This window comes from Prionailurus bengalensis, chromosome E1 (genome assembly GCF_016509475.1).
Source record: "Prionailurus bengalensis isolate Pbe53 chromosome E1, Fcat_Pben_1.1_paternal_pri, whole genome shotgun sequence".
Classification (NCBI taxonomy): Eukaryota; Metazoa; Chordata; class Mammalia; order Carnivora; family Felidae; genus Prionailurus; species Prionailurus bengalensis.
Window position 1 is genome coordinate 22,590,336 of NC_057347.1, and position 16,210 is coordinate 22,606,545.

At 42.0% G+C, this 16,210-nt stretch overlaps 1 protein-coding gene across 4 annotated transcripts in view; it reads right to left on the reverse strand.

Moving 5' to 3' along the window:
- RFFL (ring finger and FYVE like domain containing E3 ubiquitin protein ligase) overlaps positions 1-16,210 on the reverse strand; it is a 65,597-nt gene that overhangs the window by 32,213 nt on the left and 17,174 nt on the right. Inside the window, exon 1 of one of the 4 annotated variants that reach the window (XM_043583706.1) lies at positions 13,258-13,538. The exons of the other annotated variants lie outside the window; for them this stretch is intronic. The gene's annotated coding sequence lies outside the window, so the exon portion shown is untranslated. Of the gene's footprint in view, positions 1-13,257; positions 13,539-16,210 lie in introns of those variants that run through there. 4 annotated transcript variants of the gene reach the window in all.

The following is a 16,210-nucleotide window of genomic DNA, read 5'->3' on the forward strand; positions in this document are numbered from 1 at the left end:
CCACAGACCTTTGGCTTGGTTTGATGTTTGATCTCAATCTAGAAATTATGCTGACTCTCTGAAATGTTTTCTGCTCCTGCCAGGATGTGATATGTCCACTATCTCTCCCAAGAGGCAGAAATGGAGATTTCTAGTTCACCTCATACCACAAAGAAATCCTTCATGTTCTCATCACCTTCCCTCCTTGGGAAGAACACCTGTGCTTAACCTGGTCTTCGGGTTTTATTCTGTCTGTATATCCCACAATGAAGTGCAAACTGGCTCATATTTACCACTCCTTGCGAGAGTCAAGAAAAGAGACACCTGTGCTGATATCGGTCTATCATAATACTGATACTGTAATGCTATTCTCATTGATGCCAACATGTGCCACTTTACCCATCTGCTCCTGGAATTACAAAGTGGAAGGACAGGCGTGCCTGGGTGGCTCAGTCAGTTGAGCACCTGACTCTTGGTTTCAGCTCAGGCCGTGATCTCACGGTTCATGAGTTTGAGACCCGCATAGGGCTCTAAATGCAGCCTGCTTGGGATTCTCTCTCCCTCTCTGCCACTACCCCCTCCCCAACCCCCTGGCCACATTCACGTGCACAAGTGCACACTTCCTCTCTCAAAATAAATAAATAAACTTAAAAACAAGAAAAGTGGAAAGATAGTCTGCAATGTGGCAAGGATGTGGATTGCACAAAAAACATTACCCAGACTTGTACCTGCTCCATATTCATTAGTTTATGGTTTGAGACGACCAGAATGGACTTGTTCTGAAATAGCTCAAGTGGTTATGATAATCCACAAAGATCCCAAGATTACTTCCCACAGGGAGTTATTCTATAGACCATCCAGTTCCCTAACGAACGTAATAAAGCAGATTTCAGCAGTGGGAAGCAATGAGGAATGAGAAGGGGTTTATCAAATAGAGGTTCCTAAGATTGTTTACCAGCTGAGTGACCTCCCCAACAAGCAAACTGCTTATTTAATCTCTTCTCCAGAAACATGCCTACAGGGGTAAAACAGTTCAGCAGTTAGCTTTAGATCCAGCCTCCAACATACAAGGAAATTTTCAATTCAAAGACTAAAAAGGCCTGGGGGTAATTTGTAAACTACCACACTTAGGAAGCACTCAAAAGGTGTGCTAGAAATCCTGGAATCCAACAAAAGGAACCTGTAATTTAAAAGGCTGGGGAATTATAGGCTAAGATTTTCTACTGTTATTAAGAAATAAATAGCCAAGCACAGCTTGGATCCCTCATCTACCAAAAGTAACACATCAGCAGGCAATTCAGTGGTTTCATTTTATGAAACATATGGATGCAATACGGTGTAAGGGAGGAAAAACCATCATGCACCAGGAAGAATGGCTTAATCCCTAGAAGAAAGATGTGTACCTGTATACAGGCAAGGGCAGTAAAGGACTAGTTAGTTGCCTTACCACCTTTTCAAACCAGAAACAGAGACATCTTTGGTCAAGCTCAAATACTAGAAGTCTTGACTTTTTAACCACACCAAGTTTCAAAACACAGATACACAAAGTTACAGTAAAGACAAGCACATCCTGTTTGCACTTGACTTCCTGTTCTGGGCAGTCTGATCTATTTACACTGCTGCTGCCTAGCCACAAAACAGGTAACCTTTCATATCTGCCAACAAATGGTTCACTGAACAGCAGTCCACTGACAACATTTGTTCTACGAGTTGGGTTAAAAAAGATTCACCTGAAGAGCACCAAAAAAACAATCATGAGCTCCTGAGCCACTTTCGGTCTCTCCTACGCTTCCTACTGACGCCTGACCTAAATAATAAAAACTGAACACAAACACGCGCTGAGATAAGAAAGTCACGCCTGAAACAAAACGTGAAATATGAAGGCTGGGAAAAGAGCAAGGAAGATTGGAAATGTTTTTATTATTAAACGTGGGTCTCTTTTCAAATATAGAAGAAACAGGTTTCTGTCGGCCCAGAATCCCCACCGAGCAGATGCCCAGAAGGGAACCACCCGAGTGATCACAACCCTTAAAAGGGCCCTTCTGGTGAACACTGCCCCCAACCCAACCTGCTACCAATCTGGGTCTACTTGGCAGCAAAAGCCTTCTGGTTTTACAGACCTGAAGCCTCCACGTGAAGTGAAATTTTCACCGCTTTCAAAGAGTTAGTGGTGTCCCCCACAAGCCAATTCAGTGTTGGGAATAAATGCTGGGCCAACAAATATCCCAGTTTTTATGGACCCATCAGTTAGCCTCCTAGGGTCTGTTTTCTCATCTGGAAAATAGGAAGGCTGAATGACACAAATCCCTAATGTTTCTTCCAGCTGTAGATTCCAGGATTCAACACTAAGAGAGGAAGCTTCTGTGGCTTTCGGCGTTATTTCTTTGGTCAAAAAAGACACCTCCAACACCCCACAAATCCACAGTGTGAATACATGCCTTGATCTACCTCTCAAGTACCCAAGGATTCTTTTCCCTTCCCTTGAAATGTGGATCGGAAAGTTTCCCATTTGCAAGCTAAATAACAAACCTTAAGGACTGTTCTCTTTACACATGGTCTTTTTATTAAAATCTTAATGTAGTCACCACTCGGTTCTCATGCTGGTCATATGATTCCTGTACAGAATAAAGCCACAAAAGGATGGAGACAATCTGACCAGCAGCTTGTGGCACTCCCACACAGTGATTGTTAATGGGGAAAAAATGAGGCAAAATCTGAGTAAGAAAAAGGAGTGGTAAAGACAAGTTCGGTGAGTCAGTACAAAGGAAAACACAGCAAGTTTAACAGAAAAGAAAAAGAAATGAGAAAGGAAAAAAAAAAGGCGGGGCAGGGGGCAGAATCCAAATCAATGAGCAGAAACTTAAATCTTAATTTCTGCTTCAGGAGGGGCGCCTAAGTGGCTCAGTTGGTTAAATGTCCAACTTCAGCTCAGGCCATGATCTCCGGTTTGTGGGTTCAAACCGGCGTCAGGCTCTGTGCTTTGGATCCTGTGTCTCCCTCCCTCTCTGCCCCTGCCCCACTCATGGCTCTGTCTGTCTCTCTCTCTAAGCAAATATTTAAAAAAAAATTTAGTTCTGCTTCTCCATTTACCTATTCATCCAACAGATATCGAATGCCTACTACGTGCAGGGAACTGAATTAGACACTAGAGGAGATACAAAGGTCATCCGGATAAATCTATTCAGTGAGGTTATGGTCTAGTAGGAGAGATAAAGGCATGTACACAAACTATTGAAATATGTAGCAGAAAGTGTACTGTGCCATAAAAGAGAATTCTCTACTATGAGACCCAGAGGAAGGAGTGATTACTCCCAGGGAGGGATCAGACAAAGAGGCTTCACAGGAAGAATGACATTCTAAGCCAAAAGCACAACAGAAAAGCAAGGACACCCAAGTATGAAATCAAGGACATAGAGGTACAGTGAGAAACTGGATTTGATTTGAGCTATAAGTGGGCATGAAGGGAGGGATGGTAATAATAACAGTTAGCAATCCACAGAGCCACAGCTAAATTGGATGGCTGGACTGGAGCCAGACAAGTATTCCAAAGTCAGACTCAGAATTTGAGTTTAAATCCAGTGGAGAAGGAAGGGGAAGGAGGGAGGGTGACAAGTTAGGAGCCTGGAGGAATCTCATGACCCATAAAATTAAGATAATAAAATTAATGCAAAATCAATGTGTACAGATTAGTACCTCCAAAGAGATACAATGTCTCCCAAACTAAAAGCAAGAAGACAGGAAGACAAAAGGGCTTGGGTGATGGTATTCACATATTTAAATAAAGAATGTGACCACTTTGGGGTGCCTGGCTGGCTCAGTCGGTACAGCACATGGCTCTAGACCTTGGGGTTATGAGTTCAAGCCCCACATTGGGGGTTGAGATTACTTAAAAATAAAAAGAACACAAGCACATCAAAATGTGGTCAACAAACTTAGAAAAACCTAGAAAAAAACAGAGGGGGCCATTTTGAGTCCAGAATAACCCAAGGTAGAGAAATACTTCAACTAGGTGGCACACCATCTTCTCTCCTGTGGGACAAGGTCTGTTTATGAAGCTTAAATGGGAACTGCGTACAGCAGCAGTTAGGGGTATGGGCTCTTAGAACTGGAGGGACTGGGTTCCAATCTCAGTTTATCCTCTTACCCGCTGAGACAGAGCTTTGGTTTCTTTATTTATAAACTGAGGATAATTGGCCCACTGGGAGAATTAAATGTCCTACTCTATGCAAAAGCACTCAGTACCAAACTGAGCGTATAGTAGGCAATCAACAATCTTTTTTCTTTTTTTTTTTTTTTTTTTTTTTAGTTTATTTACCAACTTTGATGGGGGTGGTGGACAGGAGAGAGGGGAGAGAGAGAATCCCAAACAGGCCCCACAAACCTTGAGATTAAGACCTGAGCTAAAATCAAGAGTCAGACAGATGGTTAACCAACTGAGCCACCTAAGCGCCCCAGGCAATCAATAATCCTAGCTTGTTTTTTTTCTAACTTCCCTCACAAACTATTCTATTATTCCATGCTCATCAAGCAAGCGTGGTATTATTAAATTTCATTTCTCAGATCTCTTGATATAGAAAAGCAATACCCTAGCAAAATCCAGATTCCTGTCAATAGGAAAGGCCTCAGTCACTCTAAAATAATAAGTTGTCATTCCTTTCTGATCACAGACACTGAAGTCTGAATACAGTGCTGTCCCCAAAAGACTGATCATTTCCAGGTACAAAACAAGACAAATGTTGTGCCTTGAACCAGACCTAAGACGTAGTGACCGAAACCCTGAGGGGTCTTCCTGAGGAAACAGATGGCACCCGCCGGGCCGGCCCTACCTAGTGCCACCCTCGATCTGCAACAAGCCAGTCTGTAGAATACTTCCCCATACTTCTTCCCCTTCTACCGCTCCATACCCTTCAATCATGCACCACAGTCAAACACTTTCTCTCTCTCTGACCTTCTAGAGGTCAAAGATCCCATCTTATCATCTTTGCATTCTTGCCTCCATATCCCAACATACCTTGCATCAAACAGAACCACATTTATTATAAAAATGAATTTCAAACACAACTTTCTTCGACACCACAATCCATTGCAATCCACCAGTCCTACACCCTGAGGCAGGATTTATTGAACTCTCTTGATTTACTGAACTCTTATTCTATGGTTTTCTTCCCTTCTAACTCCCCAACCTCTCCACACCTGAGCTACCAAGTATTACAGAAACGTCAGAAGACTTTATTTACTGGGTACCCCACAAATTCATACAACTGGGACCAAACCACCACTGGCCTCAGAAATCTTTTATTCATCGTTAGTTGATGTCTCCACAGGAACTTTCCAAAGAGCAGTGTTCGGCAGGGTTTTGGGACATGGGGCCTGGAGTTAGACAGAACTCACAGTCTTCCTATGTGACCTCAGTCAAGGTGCTAAACTTTCCCAATCTTCGCGTCCACTTCTGTAAAATGGAATCCCTAAATGAGGTAATTAATGCGAGCCCTTAACAACACAAAATGCTCAAAAAGTGGGAACTATTACTGTTTTCTACTTTGTGTAAGCCCAACCAATCCCTCTCCCCTCTTCCACGGCTTGGTCGAATAACCAGCAACTGCCTCACCTACTTTACCGAAACAATTCAACAGGGTTCTATTTACTTTGAGGCAGTGGTGGTACCTTAGGAAGAGCACGGTGATCAGGCGCGCCGCACTGCTGGTGCCCTACCCTAGATATGGGACCACGTGCTAACCGTTTACCTTTGCCTCAGACTCTTCAACTGCAAAATGTGGATTTCATTTTTAGTTTTTTTTAATGTTTATTTACTTTTGAGACAGAGCACAAGGGGGTTGGGGCAGAGAGAGGGAGACACAGAATCCAAGGCAGGCTCTGAGCTGTCAGCGCAAAGCCCGATGGGAGCTCAAGCCCACAAAACATGAGATCGTGACCTGAGCTGAAGTCAGATAGTCGACCGCCTGAGCCACCCACGGACACCCAAAATGTGTATTTTAAGATGTGAGAATTAAATGGAAAAATATGAAAGAGCCATCAAGCAGACGAGGGGAGGGGGAAAAGATGTCAGGTAAGAAGGCTTTCAAGCAAAACAGACCTGGCTTCAAATTCCAGTTCTACCGCTTAAGTAGCTGTGTGACGTCGGGCAAGTTAGTCTCTGGTCCTCAGTTTGTCTGTAAATGGCGGAAACAGCATCACAGGGTTTTGGACAGGTTTAAAACAACGTACAAACTACCTGGTATGCTGATTCCCCACCCCCCTTTCTGCCTCTTCTTTTCTTTCCATCTCAACAACTCCCCTTTATTTAGTAGACCAGGAGAGCACCATTTCTGACCATCAGTTAAAAAAAATTAGCACATCTCCAATATATCTATATGTAATATAGGTGCCCCTACTGTGTTCTTTCTAAAACCTAATACTAAGAAGAAATTTCAAAGAGTAAAATAAAAATATTTTTAAAAACTTAGTTCTGGGGCGCCTGGGTGGCTCAGTCAGTTAAGTGTCTGACTTTGGCTCAGGTCATGATCTCGCGGTTCTTCAGTTCGAGCCTGGCGTCCGGCTGTGTGCTGACAGCTTAGAGCCTGGAGCCTGCTTTGGATTCTGTGTGTGTCTCTCTCTCTTTGCTCCTTCCCCACTCACGCTCTGTCGCTCTCAAAAACAAACATTAAAAAAAATTAAAACACACAACAAAAAACTTAGTTCTGATGTCTCCTTCCCATACCCCAAAGGAAGTTCTTATATACCTTAGAATCTAGAAATTCATTTTGGAGGTCACTACACTATTAGGCAAACTGTTTAAAAACAAAGATAAATAGAACAGACTCAGTATAGTTCCTAGCACAGCAACTGGCATATAGTAGATGCTCGGTAAACACTGGTCCATTAAAGTTTTTATAAATCTGTTTCCACACACATGCTTCTCTGTGCAAGTTTGCACAAGTGGGCTCTCCGCTTAGTCTCCCTTTCTCTCGAACTCCCTACTTCTCCAAAAAAGAGTGGTGCTCTGCTTCACCTCCAGGTCACACACTCATTTGTTAGCTCCACTATCTTACCCAAAGCCCTTTCTCCAAGGTCACCAAAGATCTGATGGCTGGACGAATGACTTTTCCCTAAATCCTCCACCTTCCTGACCTCCCTGCAGCGCCATATACCAATGACCTACCCGTGTTCTTCCTTCTGGCTCCTTCTTCCCCTTTGGTTTCCACTGAAAGTGCAGTAGCTAGACTCCCCTTTGACTTCAAAGACCAATCTTTCTCCCAGTCCTTCCTGGCTCCTCCTTTTTGCCCCCTAAGTGTCCCCTAGGACTCTGTACTTACCATTCTTCTTTTCCTTCTCTAGTGAATTCTACTGGGTCTTTTCAAATCTATCCTGCAAATATCCCGTTCTCACTCTATACATTGCCATACCCTGTCCTACGTACCATTATCTTTCTCAAGAACTAGGGCAAACACCTCCTGACTGGTCCCCTCTTTGCCACTCTCTTTTCTCCACACAGTACTCAGGATCACCTTTCATTAAAAAAACAAAAACAAAAAACAAAAAAACATACTGCTTGTTACTCTCCTGCTTTAAAACCTTCAGTGACTTTCCTACCACCATGCTTATTTTGGTAAAGCTTAGACTCCCCATAGAGCCCACAAAGGCCTGTGTGATATGGGGCCTGCCTTTCTCTCTGCTTTACCTCGCCCCCCATTGCTGCCCTGTTCCCCCATTCACCTCACCCTAATCCCCTGGTGATCCTCCTTTCAGGTCCTCAAAAAGAAAAGGACGATTTATTGCCCCCCCCGCCCAGGTCTGCCCACTTGTGGTTCCTTTTCGACCTGGAACATTGTCCATAGCTCTCTTCACCAAGCTGGCTCCTCTTCAGCGAGACTCGAGCTCACCTGCCCTGTAACACAGTTTTTCTGACACACAGTCGGAGCTTGGGGAGTCTGTGTTGAATGAATGGATTCCACAGACTTTAGTCAGATAACTCCCAAATCTAAATATCTGGAATCAGTTCCACCCTTCAGTGTCAGCACCTGACTTCTAAATGCTTCCTAGATATCCATACCTCAAATTTAGCACAGCAAATACCCTCAAAACCAAACCCTTCATCTCCACCCAAACCAGTTCCTCTCATCTTCTAGAATTACATGAGCAATTTAACCTACACCTCCACTTCAGAACCATGAATTTCCCAGTCATTTGCTCCACCTGTCCACAATTCTAATTACCCTTTAAAACTGAATTCAAGTATCACTTCATTCAGGCATGCATTCAATCAACCACTTATTCATTCAACAATACTTGCTGAGTGCCTTTTATGAGGCAGGTACTATGTTAGCTACTGGAGAGCAAAGCAGACATATTTTTGTCTACTGTATATCAGTCAAATAATCACACAAATATTACAAATTGTAAAAACTGTAAACAAAAAATGTTATGAAGGAAAAAGGTGCTAGAAACTATGAGAAAAAATATGCGAGGTTTCAAAAAACATTCCTTAAATGATGTGCTGAATGAATGAGACATAATTTAGCTTAGGCAGACTGGAGGGCAGAGCATACCAGGCGGAGGGTTCAATCAGGTCCTGGAAGCAAGAGGAGACCAGCAGGCCTATCTTAAGGCACCCACCATTCTGCCTTATGTTGTACCTATCTGGATCAGTCTTGTTCCCTTTCTCAACCCCCACCCTCATTTTAAGGTTATCTGAGAGAAAGGACATAGACTGTCTCATACGTGCCAACACCCTCCAGGAGATACTGATTAACATGCCCAGGCTTAGGCCTTAAGAGGCCCTGCAGCTTCCATTATGGCCACCTTGGAAACCAACCACCATGTAAAAGGAGCCTGATTTTGATTAATGAATGATGAGAGACCAAGAGAGTGTCAGAACTCATGGAGGAGAACCAAGATGTCTCAGCTAACAGCTAGCAGAGAGGCCCACGTATGTGAGTGAACCCATGTTGGATCCCCCAGTCAAGTCAAATCACATGGAGCAAAGCAATATGCCCTTCTTCCCTGAATATAACTCACAGATTCATAAGCAATAAAATGGTTGCCATTTGAAGCCACTCAAATTTTAAGATGATTTGCTACACGGTAATAAAAAACTGAAATCGTCAGAAATTCAACACTTTTAGCAATCATTCAAATGTTTCCCAACTTGGATGATCAAGAAAATCTTCCTCATATTCATTACAATGACTCCTCCTTCAATTTAAGCCCATTTCCTCTTAGATCTTTGAAGTACCAAAGAACAATTAATCAAAACCCCCCTGGCAAAAACTATTCTTCTACTTTAAAATGGTAATCATGCCATCCCTTAGCTTTTCCTTCAGTAGGCTAAAATCATTCCTTTTTTTTCTTAAACTTACAATGATAGGACTTGTTTTTAAACTTTGTAATCATTTTTATCCTCTCAAACATTGGGGCAGTGCAGGCAGGGGGACAAAAATTGGAGGTCACATGCCAGCATCTAACAGAGATTTCCTTGCTCTATGGTTCATCGTATTGGTTCAAATTCCACACAGTCCCAAATATGGCATGTTAGCACCACAGAAGTTATTACCCTACAAATGCAATCATATGCTGACATTATTACGAAAACTTCTGGGCTCTTAAAGTTGAGCTTACTCCATCTTGTGCCGACTCCCTTCACTCATCAACCTGGTTTGACACTCCATTATTGAAATAGATTTTAACGAATTCTAGATATAGGAAGCACAACAGAAAAGCTTGAGGTTGGAGTGGGCACGCCATTAATTTCAGTCAAGGTCTCTAACCACAGTCAAGGCCTTTCTGTAGGTCAGGCGGGCTCAGGGTACCTCCTTCCACCTTGATGGCAAAGCAGTCTTGTAAAAGGCAAGATCTTTAGCACTTGCCTATTGAGCAAAGGCACCTTTTTTTTTTTTTTTTTTTTTTTTTTTTGTAAAACCCAACAGGGTATATTTAACTACAAAGAGACAAACCCGTTGCTTAAAGCAATGTAAAAACACATTTTCTCTCTGAAGTATCACATGAATGTAGGCTTCAATGTCAAATGTAGCTTTATAATCACCAGTAAAATAGGGATAAATAAAGCCTACCCAAAACGGAGTATTGTAGGTATCAAATAAAATGATACAAGGGAAATAATTTTGTAAAGTACTATATAAAAATGGTAGGTGATATTGTAGAACTAAGTTTCAGCAAGCCCAAGAAATATTCAAATCAACTTTGAATGGTTACCTGATGGTTTCAGGTGAAATATATGGAATAGGCACCATGGGCTCAAGTTCATCTAATAGGAACTAAAAAGCTTCCACCTAATAAGAAAGCTTATGAATTTTCTAATACTGCCAAGACTGATAAAAATGTTTGGACTAGTGGTTGGACCCTGGGAACCCACTTCAAACACTGTCTGATGGTGTCAGGATCTAGGCCAGGGAACAGGCTCAGTCAAGGAATTCAACAGTCTACTGGAAGAAACCAAATAATAAACCGTGGAAGTCCAAATAAGGAGGAATAACTCTACTTGAAGAAGGCAGGGAAGGTTTCACATATGAAGTAAGTCTCCTGGGGGATGAGTACTTTGCTAGTCTGAGGGAGAGGCCACCAGAAAAAGACACAGAGTCCTAGAAGAAAGTGCAATAACCAGGGATTCAGAAAATGAGAGAAGTTGGGAAGGGGTTGGGCTGGAGAGAAATGACTGCGGACAGGAAGGAGATGAGACAGGTAACAAAAACAGGTAGGATAGGGTCAAATTGTGAAGGATTTCACCTATCAAAATAAGTTGGTAACAGGGAACCAATGGCACTCTGAAAACCTGAGAATGAAAAGATTTGATTTGGGCTTTTAGGATGATAACTTTGGCAACAATGTGAAGGAGACAGGAGCAGAGAAAGACCCATGGTAGAGTGGCAAACCCCAGTCAAGATTTGATAAGGGGGCAGGGGTGGTGGTGGCACCTGGCTGGCTCAGTCGTAGAGACTCTTGATTTTGGGGTTGTGAGTTTGAGCCCCACATTGGGGGTAGAGATTACTTTTTAAAACAATAAATAAATAAATAAATAAATAAATAAATAAATAAATAAATAAAGTCTTAAAAAAAAGATATGATAAGGGTCTCAACCACAAGTTATAAACTCAAATTCCTGGAGGCAAAGTAGGTAAAATGTGATATCTTTAGTATTTAACATCTGGGAGAAGGGTTACCTGTAATCTTTTTTTTTTTTAAATGTTTATTTATTCTTGAAAGAGACTGAGCGTGAGCAGGGAAGGGGGAGGAGAGACAGAGAATCTGAAGCAGGCTCCAGGTTCTGAGCTGTCAGCACAGAGCCTGACGTGGGGCTCAAACTCATGAACTGTGAGATCATGACCTGAGCTGAAGTCGGACGCTTAAATGACTCAGTCACCCAGGCATCCCAGTTACCTGTAATCATTGAAGAGTGCAGGCCCTGCCTAAAACTATTTACACACATTTTAAGCCATTGGACTGGTTAAACAAAATGGCTACTTTCTGACCTCTGGTACAGTAATGCAATACAGTGGAAATGAAGGAAAACCACACATGAAACAGTACTCCAATAATACAATCAAAAGGGTTTAAGCAACCATGGATTTAGCATATTTAGATGATGTGAGGCATTAAAAAGTATGAATAGGAAGATTTGGTAGACATCATTAACAGAGTTCAAACCTACAGCAATACAAGCAGATAACTGATACTGGGTAGTGGAGATAATGTATGTAACAATTTAAGATGCCTTTTGAACACTCTGGTAGGTTTGTCAAGTTGGACAAAGTCTATCAAGTTGGAAATAAGGATCTGAAGCGTGGGACAGACAGCTGGTTGGTAAGACATACTGAGGATAGCTGAATTTATGGGTATATTTGAGATCCTTGGAGTAAAGCTACGGGGAAGAGTGGAAAGACACCCAAGGCAAAGCCTTGGAGTATCTCAACATTTATGGGATAGTCAAAAGAGAATACAAAGAAATAATAGAAGAACACTGTGGAAACTCAGAAGAGACAAGGTAGCCTCAAAGCCAAATGAAGAGGGTTGGGGGTGGCAGGGAAGGAATGGTTCAACACTGCCACATGCCAAGCAGAGATTAAGTAAGGTGGAGGCTAAAACCACAACACTGGGTTTGGTAATCTGGAGTTTACTTGGGTTCTTCAGGAAAACACGAGCAAGGTAATGTGGGTAGAAGCCGAAATAACAAACGGTTTGGTAAGAGGATCAGAGCTGAGGAAGTACACTATACGTTCTTCCTCATTCTACCCTGAAAAGCCATGTGCCAAGTAATATGGATAGAAGTCTAAGAAAACAGACGGTGATTCTTGATATACCCTATGGTCAGAGTAAATTCTGACTTTGTGGAAGAAGTGACTTCCGGGCTAAAGCCAGTAGCTAGGTTAAGTTGGGGCAGGGTGTTTTAGAGACGGCTGGCTTATGTAAAGGCCTTAAAGGCCTGAGGTAAAAGAACATGCGCCACTTGGGGGGAACTGGAAGGAGCAGAAGCAAACTTTGAGAGGGGCAACTGCCTAGCATTGAGACTTAAGACTTAAAAAGGTTAGATGAGAGGGGCGCCTGGGTGGCTCAGTCAGTTAAGCGTCCAACTTCGGCTCAGGTCATGATCTCACGGTTCATGGGTTCCAGCCCCGCATCGGGCTCTGTGCTGACAGCTCAGAGCCTGGAGCCTTGTTTCAGATTCTGTCTTCCTCTCTCTGCCCCTCCCCCATTTGCACTCTGTCTCTGTCTCAAAAACAGATAAACATTAAAAAAAAATTTTTTTTAAACAAGGTTAGAAGTGAAGAGCAGGAGGGAGAGAGAATAGTAGTCTGATCAGAATTAGGGATGAAGAGAGGTGCTTCATAGTACCTCAGAAATATGGAAACTCACTGATAAGACAGTGTTCCCTATAATTCGATATTCCCAATGATTAGGTAGATAATAAAATACCTTTGCTTCTCTCTCTTCCTTTAATAACGGTTCAGTTTGACCAAACTGCTTCTCAAAAAACATAGGACAGAAACTATAAGAGCAAAAGATGGATAAAGCTGTAAGCCTGATGTGTTTGGCTTCTCTAAGGTTTCTGTAATAAATGGTCTAATTAGGTCTAAAACCACATCCAGATCCCAAATGAAGTGAAACTTTTCCCCTTCAGACCCCCTCCAAAGGACTGAAGGACTGACTTTAAGACATCCAAATTGTTAAGGCATTAACGAACTTCTGAGACAAAGGACTGGCCCAGTTCGTCCTGCAGCTCAGTCTAGCTGATGAAAATGAAACTAAGAGAAAACAGTCTGGGGTTACCTGGTTTTGCCTGTTTCAAAACATTACCACAGCAGAGAGCAGGCTGCCTCCAGTTCCTGCCGCTGAGGTCCTTGGAGCCATTTCAGATGAGCTCATCTCAGGAGCCAACAGCAGCAGCTTTCAGGCCGAGTGAATGGTGCCGCCTGGGGACGTATCTTTGGTAAGCGAGATTGCAACAGAGCAGGCGGTTTACCCAGGGCAGTGCTGACTCATGCTAGGCAAAACTCCTCTTTCCCAAACAACCCAGCCTGAGCCAACCACAATCAAGTGCAACCTCGGAAAAAGAAGAGGCGCCCCATTGATTTTTTTTTTTTAAATCCAGTGCTGATTACCGGGGGCAGCTTCCTCATGGCCCTCCTGCTGGTCGCTCGGCTGCCTCTGGAGCCCTTACCTGGAAGGCTCCAGTGGTCACTTTCCAAAGTTTCATTTGAGAACAGCCCGGGGCTCAGGGCAGCAAGATTACAGAAGGTAGCAGGTTCACAACCGTGAAGATTTCTCCAGAGTGGCTGATAAAGAAGTCACTTTGCATTTACAAATTAGAACATCTGGGTCAGAGGACTCTGGAACTTGCCCAGTCATCCTTAGCTGGTCAAATCATCAGAGTGAATTTGTCAGCTATGACCAGGCTCACTCTTCTTTTTCCCTACTAGGCCTTCTCTGACCTTTCTATTTCCTTAGGCAATTCAAAATCTCAAATTAAGACAGAAATAACTGAAGGCTTTTTTGTTTAATTAGCTGCCACACACAGCTTAAGCTACATTATCCACCATCACACCTACCAGATGCTTAAGGAATACAGGAGTGTGTGAAAACTGTATTACCACTTACATTTAAAAATCCCTAAATCTAGGTCGATTCTCATTTATTGGCCAGCTTATTAAATAATCAATTCTAGAATGACTGGTTCATCAACAGCTATTAATTATTATTCAATTTGCCCTGACCAGCTAGAACGGGCTTTGGTGCTATACCAAGAAAACAAAAGATTAAGCCCTTGCTTTCTGTGTTTTCTCATTTGATAAGAAAGAAACGAGATTTCGTATCAGATCCTTCTGTTGCCTGCTCAAAATTTCCCACGGCTACCAGCTTTTCCTTAGCATGGGCATTCAAGGCTCCCATTCCAAGCCTTGTCCATCCTTCAAGGCAGATCCCACATGCTATGAACTCTGGATATAACTACCAGCCCAGCCTGTCATTCAGTAAATGTTATTAGGTTAATTAAAATGTATGTGCAGACCGTCAGATTTTGGGTTTAATAACTATGCTACTTAATTCTATTCCTTTTCAAGGGTCTAGTTAAAGAAAAAAAAAGTTATTTATCCAACTTGCTTAATTCCCCTTAATTACATTATTCCAGTAGGATAGCCACACTGGGCTTTATAAGGTTTTATAAAATGTTCTCTCTTTTATTTCCTCCCTTTCAGCATTTTCTTTTTCAGAAAATGGCTGTTTAAAAGAAGTTTTCCTACAGTATGTGTTAATTAGTTCTTTTCAAATGATAAAAGCGTTTTACAGCAGCTGACAACCATTATCTCATGGACCACATTTTAAGAAATATTTCTGTAGTTGATGATAAACAACATTCTGGTATGGAGCAACTCTCAAGGTTCGTACAGTAATGGACAAATATGAAACCTCTTTTGGAAAAAACATTATTGTTAGAGGCTTCTGGCTCATTCTATATTAGTAACTGTAAAAAAGGAAGAGAAAATTCAGATGGTACTATACCCAGGAAGTAAATATAAATTATATAAACAGCAACACGGGGGCCAGAAGCATGAGAATCTCCTAATTCTGCTAAAATAAACACCATTAGCAGGTGAAGAGAAATATGGCAGATTATCATTTCCCGGTTTGGGATTCTGTACAGTTCCAATCAGTTTCCCCAAAATATAACCATACATACCCATCCCAGTTCCTTCTTTTAGACTGGAAAGGCTGAGGATTACACTGATTTAGGGCTTTCAAAAGATGCTAAATCTGAACAAATGGCTTCAGGCACTTGAAGTTTTATGAGGTTATATGAAAACTAGAAGGTTATATGAAAACGAGAAATAAGAATAATAATTGTGGCTTTGTGCTTATTAAGTTCTCTCAATGCATTATGTTAAAACTCAGACAAGTTATTCCTCACCTAAAGGTACATTTTATGGGTGGTCACAGGAGAGATTAAGTGTGTGTGTGTGTGTGTGTGTGTGTGTGTGTGTGTGATATCACACTCACTGTTTTTCTTGAACAGGAATATGGAATGCTATTTATAGGCCCCCCCTTTTTTTTTCTGCAAGAGATCTTAACGTTACAAACGTTAAGTAAGCCAGGTGTCAAAAGAGAAAAAAAAATTCACATCTCTGGATTCTGTCATCTTCCAAATCCATAGAGAATTACCAAATACATACAAAAAGATATGGGAGGATACACACATCAGGGAGGGAACTGCAATGGGAGATCCAGGAGGTATTTTTAGTTTCGCGAGAATTTTAATTTTTTTGTTTTAACAAGGAACACGTATTCAAGTATTGGTAATTTATTTATTTTTTTTAATTTTTTTAATGTTGATTTTTGACAGAGAGAGAGACAGAGCATGAGCGGGGGAGGGGTAGAGAGAGAGAAGGAGACACAGAATCAGAAGCAGGCTCCAGGCTCTGAGCTGTCAGTACAGAGTCCGACGCGGGGCTCGAACTCACAGACTGTGAGATCATGACCTGAGCTGAAGTCGGATGCTTAACCAACTGAGCCACCCAGGCACCCCAAGTATCGGTAATTTAAAACTGGGTTAAACGTTTTACCATTTATTAACTAATCTTTTCCCTTTCTCACTTTTTCCTCTAATCATCTCCCTTTTACCTACTTTCCCCTCAACATCCTACAGGATACTGCACATTTATTCTTTTCAACAAAATTAATCTTATTAATGTCCATATCCTTTCTCTTATGGAGAAGAGATTGAATTGAT